The 14,059-nt window shown below is 46.5% G+C and overlaps 5 non-coding genes and 1 pseudogene across 5 annotated transcripts; all 6 read right to left on the bottom strand.

Moving 5' to 3' along the window:
- Positions 1-2,311: 2,311 nt before the first annotated feature.
- Positions 2,312-2,500, bottom strand: LOC130320499 (U2 spliceosomal RNA). Its single transcript, XR_008866384.1, has one exon. It is a non-coding gene; the product is annotated as a U2 spliceosomal RNA (small nuclear RNA).
- A 692-nt stretch (positions 2,501-3,192) lies between these two features.
- LOC130320502 (U2 spliceosomal RNA) lies at positions 3,193-3,352 on the bottom strand (annotated as a pseudogene).
- A 2,101-nt stretch (positions 3,353-5,453) lies between these two features.
- Positions 5,454-5,644, bottom strand: LOC130320359 (U2 spliceosomal RNA). Its single transcript, XR_008866261.1, has one exon. It is a non-coding gene; the product is annotated as a U2 spliceosomal RNA (small nuclear RNA).
- A 2,099-nt stretch (positions 5,645-7,743) lies between these two features.
- Positions 7,744-7,934, bottom strand: LOC130320358 (U2 spliceosomal RNA). The gene has a single exon (XR_008866260.1). It is a non-coding gene; the product is annotated as a U2 spliceosomal RNA (small nuclear RNA).
- A 2,099-nt stretch (positions 7,935-10,033) lies between these two features.
- Positions 10,034-10,224, bottom strand: LOC130320357 (U2 spliceosomal RNA). The gene has a single exon (XR_008866259.1). It is a non-coding gene; the product is annotated as a U2 spliceosomal RNA (small nuclear RNA).
- A 2,092-nt stretch (positions 10,225-12,316) lies between these two features.
- Positions 12,317-12,507, bottom strand: LOC130320355 (U2 spliceosomal RNA). The gene has a single exon (XR_008866257.1). It is a non-coding gene; the product is annotated as a U2 spliceosomal RNA (small nuclear RNA).
- Between the last annotated feature and the right edge of the window lie 1,552 nt (positions 12,508-14,059).

The raw sequence follows: 14,059 nt of genomic DNA, 5'->3' as shown, positions 1-14,059 counted from the left end.
TGAAAGTAGGAATCTTTCTTTTTAACCCTGTAAGGGGGTGGTGCACTGTACCCGAAGATACTGCCATATCGGGGGCTCCCTAATAGCAGCAGGGGGGTGAAGTCCCTCCGTTAAGAAGGACGATCCCCCCAGGCAAAGGAGCCGGGTACCCCAGACACCCTCTGGCCAGACCAAGTGAGCAGAACTACACTTGATCTTAGCCAAAAGGCCGAGAAGCGATAACCGTGAAAGGGGCGGGCCCAACAAGGTCCCCTTCATGGGCACTATCACTGCTTGCTGTCAGGGAGGCTGCCAGACAATTTTCCATGCACACTCTGGGCTGGGGGGCAGTCAACCACCAGTACACACAGCAGAACCTAAACCCATACCATTATTGCTAAGCAGCAAGACAGGGGCCCATTGCACTCCCACGGGGCCTTTTTAAATGCAATCCATAACCCGGATTTGCCAGGAACCCTTCTTACTCCTCCTACTTGCATGTGACACTGGGCTTAGGATCTGCATAGGAAACACACACACAAGCACACACCTACCTTTGTTGCCTGCAGATGCCTCCTTGGCTGTCCCCAAACGGTATCAAACCAACACCCACGGGAAGCTGTAAGCATAGAGGACATGCCTGCACCCCATTGGACTTACCTGTGTGGGTTAAATCCGGGTTATTTGACAACCTATGGCGGTGATGGTTCTGCTCAGGCAGAGCAGTGCTGATGCTCCTCATAAAGCTGTCGCTGCTGTGAAGGTTCTAGGTGACATCACAAATCCCTATGGTTACATACACAACAAAGCTGGGTTGTTGTTGTTTACACTCTGCAAGGCCTGTGGAAGTGAGTGACATCATAGCACTGTAGTTCTGAGGGTTCTAGATGGATGCAACAATCTCCTGTTGCTTCTATGAAGGCCATAATAGACGACATCACCAAACAGCTCCATAGTCACATACACAGCAAAGGAGAGATGTTGTTTACACCTAGTGATGTCAGTGGTATTGAGTGACATCACAGCACAGTGCTAAGGCTCCTGGGCCTGGACACAGCAGCGGCTGCAATATCTCAACGGAGAATACGTTTATATATATGTGTGTGTGTGCGCGTATATATATATATATATATATATATATATATATATATATATATATTTCTCCGCCGAAATCACTTTTAAACCCATTTCCACCTTTTTTTCCCTTCTCTTCCTCTTACTTTTTTTTCACGTTTTTTTACGTTTTTCTCCTTTTCGCCTCTTTTCTGGGCGTATTATTCTTCTTTTTCTTCTTTTTTTTCGTCTAATGCATACCCCATCAGTGCAGCAATGCTTATTCAATACCGCCAGCAGATGGAGACACTGGGGGATAATTTTCTAAGGATTTATACTGATTTTTCCTGTCTGAATTTGTCGCACAGAAAGTTGCAGGCCAAATATGTGTGACATTTCTGCGACTTTAGCTTCTAGAGCATTTTTACAACATTATACATAGGTGCTGAATACATAAAAAGCGACTGTTCAGCGACAGACAAGTCGCATCGGCTGAAAGTAGGCCAGAATGTCAGTCCATGTTGGAGCAGGTTTAGATACAGTCTAAAGTATAGATCTCAAAGTCTGTGCACAGAATTTAGCAAGGGCCTCGCACCTTCTGATGCATCAGGTAGGTGCACAATAGCATAGCCTAACCCTCTGTACTTTGGTCTATATTGATGCGGGACATAGACAGCCAGCTGATGACCAATCCATTAGTGCAATGGATGGCTGGAAGCATTTGTCTTTGCCTTTGCAATACCACAGAAGCAATGCATGGTCAATGTACAGCAATGACACACCTGTGTGAACAGCCAGGAGACCCCCCCCCCCCCCCCCATGTTATGTTACATAGTTACATAGTTAGTACGGTCGAAAAAAGACATATGTCCATCAAGTTCAACCAGGGAATTAAGGGGTAGGGGTGTGGCGCGATATTGGGGAAGGGATGAGATTTTATATTTCTTCATAAGCATTAATCTTATTTTGTCAATTAGGAACATTCAGCACCCACCCGCTATCAAGGCAGCTGCCTATCATGTCATGCCCTACCTGCACAGGTGTGCTGGCTACTCAAATGATCCAATTAAGGAGGCCATTTAGTCAGCAGCAGCAGAAGTCCTGTGCCTGGACGCTCCAACAGGGGCCAGACACAAGCAGAAGCAGAAGCAGCAGAAGCAGCAGCAGCACCACCTTTTGTTTTTTGGCTGCAGCAGCAAGGCCCACAGGGCTGGCTAGCTGGCTAGCCAGCAAGCAGGTAGCAATGAAAGTAGGAATCTTTCTTTTTAACCCTGTAAGGGGGTGGTGCACTGTACCCAAAGATACTGCCATATCGGGTCAATGCATAGGGCGACGGAAGCAAGCTTCGAAATCGGCCCCCGTTCTCAAAAATCCATTTAATATATGGTCCCCAGATAGGGGACGTATCAGATATTAAACTGATAAGAACAGATTTTTTTTTTTTTTTTTTTTTTTATCTAAAGCCGAGGAACGTGCTTTCGATTCACCCAAAGTGCAAGAAAAAGTGCAAACGTGTTACACTAAAAAAACGTGCACAAAGGATGCGGTCTATCGCAAGCCCTTCTCCGATAGGAGAGAGGCCCCCCAACAAACCTTACCCTTCGCCTCCGGACCAAGAGGTACCTGCGAGGTTCCAGGTTCGATGTCCCTTTTCGCCGAAGCTACTAGGAGACCACAAATGCTCCCGGCATCCCCCTTGGCGTTAGCCAAGGTATCTGCCCGCAGAGCCGATTACGGTAGGTACCCTGCGAAGCAGGAGTACCCGGGGTGTTTGCAGGGAGGTGCGGAACCTAATGGCCACACACACCTCCCCTAGACCGCCAGGAGGGACACCCAGAAGGGCTACCGCATCCTGACAAATCCTGTGAACACACAACACGCAAAAAGTGACACAGTGAGACAAAAAATAAATAAATAAGTGAATGTGTGCAGATATACTGCCCGGACATCCGGCCGGATCTATAAAAATTTCTCTGATCCTAGCCAGAAGGCCGGGAATCAAGAGGTGAGTGCCACAAGGTGAAGAGATTATGGTGCCCGTGCTTCAACTCAGTGAGCCTATTCTCCCAGTGAGTTTCGGCACCTCGGGGTCACCACTCCCCGAGGCACAAAAGTACCTCGGCTCTAGACCCTCTCAGCCTCATGGCGAGACCCGGAGGGAACAGGTCACATCGGGGCAGCCGTCGAGCTGATTCCTCAGAACCAGCCCCGGAAAGCCCTGGTACACCTGCATCCTCCATGCAGCACCCATCCCCACCAGCATGAAAACTGATAAGAACAGATACTACACTTGATCTTAGCCAAAAGGCCGAGAAGCGATAACCGTGAAAGGGGCGGGCCCAACAAGGTCCCCTTCATGGGCACTATCACTGCTTGCTGTCAGGGAGGCTGCCAGACAATTTTCCATGCACACTCTGGGCTGGGGGGCAGTCAACCACCAGTACACACAGCAGAACCTAAACCCATACCATTATTGCTAAGCAGCAAGACAGGGGCCCATTGCACTCCCACGGGGCCTTTTTAAATGCAATCCATAACCCGGATTTGCCAGGAACCCTTCTTACTCCTCCTACTTGCATGTGACACTGGGCTTAGGATCTGCATAGGAAACACACACACAAGCACACACCTACCTTTGTTGCCTGCAGATGCCTCCTTGGCTGTCCCCAAACGGTATCAAACCAACACCCACGGGAAGCTGTAAGCATAGAGGACATGCCTGCACCCCATTGGACTTACCTGTGTGGGTTAAATCCGGGTTATTTGACAACCTATGGCGGTGATGGTTCTGCTCAGGCAGAGCAGTGCTGATGCTCCTCATAAAGCTGTCGCTGCTGTGAAGGTTCTAGGTGACATCACAAATCCCTATGGTTACATACACAACAAAGCTGGGTTGTTGTTGTTTACACTCTGCAAGGCCTGTGGAAGTGAGTGACATCATAGCACTGTAGTTCTGAGGGTTCTAGATGGATGCAACAATCTCCTGTTGCTTCTATGAAGGCCATAATAGACGACATCACCAAACAGCTCCATAGTCACATACACAGCAAAGGAGAGATGTTGTTTACACCTAGTGATGTCAGTGGTATTGAGTGACATCACAGCACAGTGCTAAGGCTCCTGGGCCTGGACACAGCAGCGGCTGCAATATCTCAACGGAGAATACGTTTATATATATGTGTGTGTGTGCGCGTATATATATATATATATATATATATATATATATATATATATATATATATATATTTCTCCGCCGAAATCACTTTTAAACCCATTTCCACCTTTTTTTCCCTTCTCTTCCTCTTACTTTTTTTTCACGTTTTTTTACGTTTTTCTCCTTTTCGCCTCTTTTCTGGGCGTATTATTCTTCTTTTTCTTCTTTTTTTTCGTCTAATGCATACCCCATCAGTGCAGCAATGCTTATTCAATACCGCCAGCAGATGGAGACACTGGGGGATAATTTTCTAAGGATTTATACTGATTTTTCCTGTCTGAATTTGTCGCACAGAAAGTTGCAGGCCAAATATGTGTGACATTTCTGCGACTTTAGCTTCTAGAGCATTTTTACAACATTATACATAGGTGCTGAATACATAAAAAGCGACTGTTCAGCGACAGACAAGTCGCATCGGCTGAAAGTAGGCCAGAATGTCAGTCCATGTTGGAGCAGGTTTAGATACAGTCTAAAGTATAGATCTCAAAGTCTGTGCACAGAATTTAGCAAGGGCCTCGCACCTTCTGATGCATCAGGTAGGTGCACAATAGCATAGCCTAACCCTCTGTACTTTGGTCTATATTGATGCGGGACATAGACAGCCAGCTGATGACCAATCCATTAGTGCAATGGATGGCTGGAAGCATTTGTCTTTGCCTTTGCAATACCACAGAAGCAATGCATGGTCAATGTACAGCAATGACACACCTGTGTGAACAGCCAGGAGACCCCCCCCCCCCCCCCCCCATGTTATGTTACATAGTTACATAGTTAGTACGGTCGAAAAAAGACATATGTCCATCAAGTTCAACCAGGGAATTAAGGGGTAGGGGTGTGGCGCGATATTGGGGAAGGGATGAGATTTTATATTTCTTCATAAGCATTAATCTTATTTTGTCAATTAGGAACATTCAGCACCCACCCGCTATCAAGGCAGCTGCCTATCATGTCATGCCCTACCTGCACAGGTGTGCTGGCTACTCAAATGATCCAATTAAGGAGGCCATTTAGTCAGCAGCAGCAGAAGTCCTGTGCCTGGACGCTCCAACAGGGGCCAGACACAAGCAGAAGCAGAAGCAGCAGAAGCAGCAGCAGCACCACCTTTTGTTTTTTGGCTGCAGCAGCAAGGCCCACAGGGCTGGCTAGCTGGCTAGCCAGCAAGCAGGTAGCAATGAAAGTAGGAATCTTTCTTTTTAACCCTGTAAGGGGGTGGTGCACTGTACCCGAAGATACTGCCATATCGGGTCAATGCATAGGGCGACGGAAGCAAGCTTCGAAATCGGCCCCCGTTCTCAAAAATCCATTTAATATATGGTCCCCAGATAGGGGACGTATCAGATATTAAACTGATAAGAACAGATACTACACTTGATCTTAGCCAAAAGGCCGAGAAGCGATAACCGTGAAAGGGGCGGGCCCAACAAGGTCCCCTTCATGGGCACTATCACTGCTTGCTGTCAGGGAGGCTGCCAGACAATTTTCCATGCACACTCTGGGCTGGGGGGCAGTCAACCACCAGTACACACAGCAGAACCTAAACCCATACCATTATTGCTAAGCAGCAAGACAGGGGCCCATTGCACTCCCACGGGGCCTTTTTAAATGCAATCCATAACCCGGATTTGCCAGGAACCCTTCTTACTCCTCCTACTTGCATGTGACACTGGGCTTAGGATCTGCATAGGAAACACACACACAAGCACACACCTACCTTTGTTGCCTGCAGATGCCTCCTTGGCTGTCCCCAAACGGTATCAAACCAACACCCACGGGAAGCTGTAAGCATAGAGGACATGCCTGCACCCCATTGGACTTACCTGTGTGGGTTAAATCCGGGTTATTTGACAACCTATGGCGGTGATGGTTCTGCTCAGGCAGAGCAGTGCTGATGCTCCTCATAAAGCTGTCGCTGCTGTGAAGGTTCTAGGTGACATCACAAATCCCTATGGTTACATACACAACAAAGCTGGGTTGTTGTTGTTTACACTCTGCAAGGCCTGTGGAAGTGAGTGACATCATAGCACTGTAGTTCTGAGGGTTCTAGATGGATGCAACAATCTCCTGTTGCTTCTATGAAGGCCATAATAGACGACATCACCAAACAGCTCCATAGTCACATACACAGCAAAGGAGAGATGTTGTTTACACCTAGTGATGTCAGTGGTATTGAGTGACATCACAGCACAGTGCTAAGGCTCCTGGGCCTGGACACAGCAGCGGCTGCAATATCTCAACGGAGAATACGTTTATATATATGTGTGTGTGTGCGCGTATATATATATATATATATATATATATATATATATATATATATATATTTCTCCGCCGAAATCACTTTTAAACCCATTTCCACCTTTTTTTCCCTTCTCTTCCTCTTACTTTTTTTTCACGTTTTTTTACGTTTTTCTCCTTTTCGCCTCTTTTCTGGGCGTATTATTCTTCTTTTTCTTCTTTTTTTTCGTCTAATGCATACCCCATCAGTGCAGCAATGCTTATTCAATACCGCCAGCAGATGGAGACACTGGGGGATAATTTTCTAAGGATTTATACTGATTTTTCCTGTCTGAATTTGTCGCACAGAAAGTTGCAGGCCAAATATGTGTGACATTTCTGCGACTTTAGCTTCTAGAGCATTTTTACAACATTATACATAGGTGCTGAATACATAAAAAGCGACTGTTCAGCGACAGACAAGTCGCATCGGCTGAAAGTAGGCCAGAATGTCAGTCCATGTTGGAGCAGGTTTAGATACAGTCTAAAGTATAGATCTCAAAGTCTGTGCACAGAATTTAGCAAGGGCCTCGCACCTTCTGATGCATCAGGTAGGTGCACAATAGCATAGCCTAACCCTCTGTACTTTGGTCTATATTGATGCGGGACATAGACAGCCAGCTGATGACCAATCCATTAGTGCAATGGATGGCTGGAAGCATTTGTCTTTGCCTTTGCAATACCACAGAAGCAATGCATGGTCAATGTACAGCAATGACACACCTGTGTGAACAGCCAGGAGACCCCCCCCCCCCCCCCCCCCATGTTATGTTACATAGTTACATAGTTAGTACGGTCGAAAAAAGACATATGTCCATCAAGTTCAACCAGGGAATTAAGGGGTAGGGGTGTGGCGCGATATTGGGGAAGGGATGAGATTTTATATTTCTTCATAAGCATTAATCTTATTTTGTCAATTAGGAACATTCAGCACCCACCCGCTATCAAGGCAGCTGCCTATCATGTCATGCCCTACCTGCACAGGTGTGCTGGCTACTCAAATGATCCAATTAAGGAGGCCATTTAGTCAGCAGCAGCAGAAGTCCTGTGCCTGGACGCTCCAACAGGGGCCAGACACAAGCAGAAGCAGAAGCAGCAGAAGCAGCAGCAGCAGCACCACCTTTTGTTTTTTGGCTGCAGCAGCAAGGCCCACAGGGCTGGCTAGCTGGCTAGCCAGCAAGCAGGTAGCAATGAAAGTAGGAATCTTTCTTTTTAACCCTGTAAGGGGGTGGTGCACTGTACCCGAAGATACTGCCATATCGGGTCAATGCATAGGGCGACGGAAGCAAGCTTCGAAATCGGCCCCCGTTCTCAAAAATCCATTTAATATATGGTCCCCAGATAGGGGACGTATCAGATATTAAACTGATAAGAACAGATACTACACTTGATCTTAGCCAAAAGGCCGAGAAGCGATAACCGTGAAAGGGGCGGGCCCAACAAGGTCCCCTTCATGGGCACTATCACTGCTTGCTGTCAGGGAGGCTGCCAGACAATTTTCCATGCACACTCTGGGCTGGGGGGCAGTCAACCACCAGTACACACAGCAGAACCTAAACCCATACCATTATTGCTAAGCAGCAAGACAGGGGCCCATTGCACTCCCACGGGGCCTTTTTAAATGCAATCCATAACCCGGATTTGCCAGGAACCCTTCTTACTCCTCCTACTTGCATGTGACACTGGGCTTAGGATCTGCATAGGAAACACACACACAAGCACACACCTACCTTTGTTGCCTGCAGATGCCTCCTTGGCTGTCCCCAAACGGTATCAAACCAACACCCACGGGAAGCTGTAAGCATAGAGGACATGCCTGCACCCCATTGGACTTACCTGTGTGGGTTAAATCCGGGTTATTTGACAACCTATGGCGGTGATGGTTCTGCTCAGGCAGAGCAGTGCTGATGCTCCTCATAAAGCTGTCGCTGCTGTGAAGGTTCTAGGTGACATCACAAATCCCTATGGTTACATACACAACAAAGCTGGGTTGTTGTTGTTTACACTCTGCAAGGCCTGTGGAAGTGAGTGACATCATAGCACTGTAGTTCTGAGGGTTCTAGATGGATGCAACAATCTCCTGTTGCTTCTATGAAGGCCATAATAGACGACATCACCAAACAGCTCCATAGTCACATACACAGCAAAGGAGAGATGTTGTTTACACCTAGTGATGTCAGTGGTATTGAGTGACATCACAGCACAGTGCTAAGGCTCCTGGGCCTGGACACAGCAGCGGCTGCAATATCTCAACGGAGAATACGTTTATATATATGTGTGTGTGTGCGCGTATATATATATATATATATATATATATATATATATATATATATATATATTTCTCCGCCGAAATCACTTTTAAACCCATTTCCACCTTTTTTTCCCTTCTCTTCCTCTTACTTTTTTTTCACGTTTTTTTACGTTTTTCTCCTTTTCGCCTCTTTTCTGGGCGTATTATTCTTCTTTTTCTTCTTTTTTTTCGTCTAATGCATACCCCATCAGTGCAGCAATGCTTATTCAATACCGCCAGCAGATGGAGACACTGGGGGATAATTTTCTAAGGATTTATACTGATTTTTCCTGTCTGAATTTGTCGCACAGAAAGTTGCAGGCCAAATATGTGTGACATTTCTGCGACTTTAGCTTCTAGAGCATTTTTACAACATTATACATAGGTGCTGAATACATAAAAAGCGACTGTTCAGCGACAGACAAGTCGCATCGGCTGAAAGTAGGCCAGAATGTCAGTCCATGTTGGAGCAGGTTTAGATACAGTCTAAAGTATAGATGTCAAAGTCTCTGCACAGAATTTAGCAAGGGCCTCGCACCTTCTGATGCATCAGGTAGGTGCACAATAGCATAGCCTAACCCTCTGTACTTTGGTCTATATTGATGCGGGACATAGACAGCCAGCTGATGACCAATCCATTAGTGCAATGGATGGCTGGAAGCATTTGTCTTTGCCTTTGCAATACCACAGAAGCAATGCATGGTCAATGTACAGCAATGACACACCTGTGTGAACAGCCAGGAGACCCCCCCCCCCCCCCCCCATGTTATGTTACATAGTTACATAGTTAGTACGGTCGAAAAAAGACATATGTCCATCAAGTTCAACCAGGGAATTAAGGGGTAGGGGTGTGGCGCGATATTGGGGAAGGGATGAGATTTTATATTTCTTCATAAGCATTAATCTTATTTTGTCAATTAGGAACATTCAGCACCCACCCGCTATCAAGGCAGCTGCCTATCATGTCATGCCCTACCTGCACAGGTGTGCTGGCTACTCAAATGATCCAATTAAGGAGGCCATTTAGTCAGCAGCAGCAGAAGTCCTGTGCCTGGACGCTCCAACAGGGGCCAGACACAAGCAGAAGCAGAAGCAGCAGAAGCAGCAGCAGCAGCACCACCTTTTGTTTTTTGGCTGCAGCAGCAAGGCCCACAGGGCTGGCTAGCTGGCTAGCCAGCAAGCAGGTAGCAATGAAAGTAGGAATCTTTCTTTTTAACCCTGTAAGGGGGTGGTGCACTGTACCCGAAGATACTGCCATATCGGGTCAATGCATAGGGCGACGGAAGCAAGCTTCGAAATCGGCCCCCGTTCTCAAAAATCCATTTAATATATGGTCCCCAGATAGGGGACGTATCAGATATTAAACTGATAAGAACAGATACTACACTTGATCTTAGCCAAAAGGCCGAGAAGCGATAACCGTGAAAGGGGCGGGCCCAACAAGGTCCCCTTCATGGGCACTATCACTGCTTGCTGTCAGGGAGGCTGCCAGACAATTTTCCATGCACACTCTGGGCTGGGGGGCAGTCAACCACCAGTACACACAGCAGAACCTAAACCCATACCATTATTGCTAAGCAGCAAGACAGGGGCCCATTGCACTCCCACGGGGCCTTTTTAAATGCAATCCATAACCCGGATTTGCCAGGAACCCTTCTTACTCCTCCTACTTGCATGTGACACTGGGCTTAGGATCTGCATAGGAAACACACACACAAGCACACACCTACCTTTGTTGCCTGCAGATGCCTCCTTGGCTGTCCCCAAACGGTATCAAACCAACACCCACGGGAAGCTGTAAGCATAGAGGACATGCCTGCACCCCATTGGACTTACCTGTGTGGGTTAAATCCGGGTTATTTGACAACCTATGGCGGTGATGGTTCTGCTCAGGCAGAGCAGTGCTGATGCTCCTCATAAAGCTGTCGCTGCTGTGAAGGTTCTAGGTGACATCACAAATCCCTATGGTTACATACACAACAAAGCTGGGTTGTTGTTGTTTACACTCTGCAAGGCCTGTGGAAGTGAGTGACATCATAGCACTGTAGTTCTGAGGGTTCTAGATGGATGCAACAATCTCCTGTTGCTTCTATGAAGGCCATAATAGACGACATCACCAAACAGCTCCATAGTCACATACACAGCAAAGGAGAGATGTTGTTTACACCTAGTGATGTCAGTGGTATTGAGTGACATCACAGCACAGTGCTAAGGCTCCTGGGCCTGGACACAGCAGCGGCTGCAATATCTCAACGGAGAATACGTTTATATATATGTGTGTGTGTGCGCGTATATATATATATATATATATATATATATATATATATATATATTTCTCCGCCGAAATCACTTTTAAACCCATTTCCACCTTTTTTTCCCTTCTCTTCCTCTTACTTTTTTTTCACGTTTTTTTACGTTTTTCTCCTTTTCGCCTCTTTTCTGGGCGTATTATTCTTCTTTTTCTTCTTTTTTTTCGTCTAATGCATACCCCATCAGTGCAGCAATGCTTATTCAATACCGCCAGCAGATGGAGACACTGGGGGATAATTTTCTAAGGATTTATACTGATTTTTCCTGTCTGAATTTGTCGCACAGAAAGTTGCAGGCCAAATATGTGTGACATTTCTGCGACTTTAGCTTCTAGAGCATTTTTACAACATTATACATAGGTGCTGAATACATAAAAAGCGACTGTTCAGCGACAGACAAGTCGCATCGGCTGAAAGTAGGCCAGAATGTCAGTCCATGTTGGAGCAGGTTTAGATACAGTCTAAAGTATAGATCTCAAAGTCTGTGCACAGAATTTAGCAAGGGCCTCGCACCTTCTGATGCATCAGGTAGGTGCACAATAGCATAGCCTAACCCTCTGTACTTTGGTCTATATTGATGCGGGACATAGACAGCCAGCTGATGACCAATCCATTAGTGCAATGGATGGCTGGAAGCATTTGTCTTTGCCTTTGCAATACCACAGAAGCAATGCATGGTCAATGTACAGCAATGACACACCTGTGTGAACAGCCAGGAGACCCCCCCCCCCCCCCCCATGTTATGTTACATAGTTACATAGTTAGTACGGTCGAAAAAAGACATATGTCCATCAAGTTCAACCAGGGAATTAAGGGGTAGGGGTGTGGCGCGATATTGGGGAAGGGATGAGATTTTATATTTCTTCATAAGCATTAATCTTATTTTGTCAATTAGGAACATTCAGCACCCACCCGCTATCAAGGCAGCTGCCTATCATGTCATGCCCTACCTGCACAGGTGTGCTGGCTACTCAAATGATCCAATTAAGGAGGCCATTTAGTCAGCAGCAGCAGAAGTCCTGTGCCTGGACGCTCCAACAGGGGCCAGACACAAGCAGAAGCAGAAGCAGCAGAAGCAGCAGCAGCAGCACCACCTTTTGTTTTTTGGCTGCAGCAGCAAGGCCCACAGGGCTGGCTAGCTGGCTAGCCAGCAAGCAGGTAGCAATGAAAGTAGGAATCTTTCTTTTTAACCCTGTAAGGGGGTGGTGCACTGTACCCGAAGATACTGCCATATCGGGTCAATGCATAGGGCGACGGAAGCAAGCTTCGAAATCGGCCCCCGTTCTCAAAAATCCATTTAATATATGGTCCCCAGATAGGGGACGTATCAGATATTAAACTGATAAGAACAGATACTACACTTGATCTTAGCCAAAAGGCCGAGAAGCGATAACCGTGAAAGGGGCGGGCCCAACAAGGTCCCCTTCATGGGCACTATCACTGCTTGCTGTCAGGGAGGCTGCCAGACAATTTTCCATGCACACTCTGGGCTGGGGGGCAGTCAACCACCAGTACACACAGCAGAACCTAAACCCATACCATTATTGCTAAGCAGCAAGACAGGGGCCCATTGCACTCCCACGGGGCCTTTTTAAATGCAATCCATAACCCGGATTTGCCAGGAACCCTTCTTACTCCTCCTACTTGCATGTGACACTGGGCTTAGGATCTGCATAGGAAACACACACACAAGCACACACCTACCTTTGTTGCCTGCAGATGCCTCCTTGGCTGTCCCCAAACGGTATCAAACCAACACCCACGGGAAGCTGTAAGCATAGAGGACATGCCTGCACCCCATTGGACTTACCTGTGTGGGTTAAATCCGGGTTATTTGACAACCTATGGCGGTGATGGTTCTGCTCAGGCAGAGCAGTGCTGATGCTCCTCATAAAGCTGTCGCTGCTGTGAAGGTTCTAGGTGACATCACAAATCCCTATGGTTACATACACAACAAAGCTGGGTTGTTGTTGTTTACACTCTGCAAGGCCTGTGGAAGTGAGTGACATCATAGCACTGTAGTTCTGAGGGTTCTAGATGGATGCAACAATCTCCTGTTGCTTCTATGAAGGCCATAATAGACGACATCACCAAACAGCTCCATAGTCACATACACAGCAAAGGAGAGATGTTGTTTACACCTAGTGATGTCAGTGGTATTGAGTGACATCACAGCACAGTGCTAAGGCTCCTGGGCCTGGACACAGCAGCGGCTGCAATATCTCAACGGAGAATACGTTTATATATATGTGTGTGTGTGCGCGTATATATATATATATATATATATATATATATATATATATATATATTTCTCCGCCGAAATCACTTTTAAACCCATTTCCACCTTTTTTTCCCTTCTCTTCCTCTTACTTTTTTTTCACGTTTTTTTTACGTTTTTCTCCTTTTCGCCTCTTTTCTGGGCGTATTATTCTTCTTTTTCTTCTTTTTTTTCGTCTAATGCATACCCCATCAGTGCAGCAATGCTTATTCAATACCGCCAGCAGATGGAGACACTGGGGGATAATTTTCTAAGGATTTATACTGATTTTTCCTGTCTGAATTTGTCGCACAGAAAGTTGCAGGCCAAATATGTGTGACATTTCTGCGACTTTAGCTTCTAGAGCATTTTTACAACATTATACATAGGTGCTGAATACATAAAAAGCGACTGTTCAGCGACAGACAAGTCGCATCGGCTGAAAGTAGGCCAGAATGTCAGTCCATGTTGGAGCAGGTTTAGATACAGTCTAAAGTATAGATGTCAAAGTCTCTGCACAGAATTTAGCAAGGGCCTCGCACCTTCTGATGCATCAGGTAGGTGCACAATAGCATAGCCTAACCCTCTGTACTTTGGTCTATATTGATGCGGGACATAGACAGCCAGCTGATGACCAATCCATTAGTGCAATGGATGGCTGGAAGCATTTGTCTTTGCCTTTGCAA

The sequence above is a fragment of the Hyla sarda genome, unplaced genomic scaffold (genome assembly GCF_029499605.1).
Source record: "Hyla sarda isolate aHylSar1 unplaced genomic scaffold, aHylSar1.hap1 scaffold_220, whole genome shotgun sequence".
In the NCBI taxonomy this organism is placed as follows: domain Eukaryota; kingdom Metazoa; phylum Chordata; class Amphibia; order Anura; family Hylidae; genus Hyla; species Hyla sarda.
The sequence above is the reverse complement of the archived record's forward strand: the minus strand, read 5'-3'. Positions and strand labels throughout refer to the sequence as shown.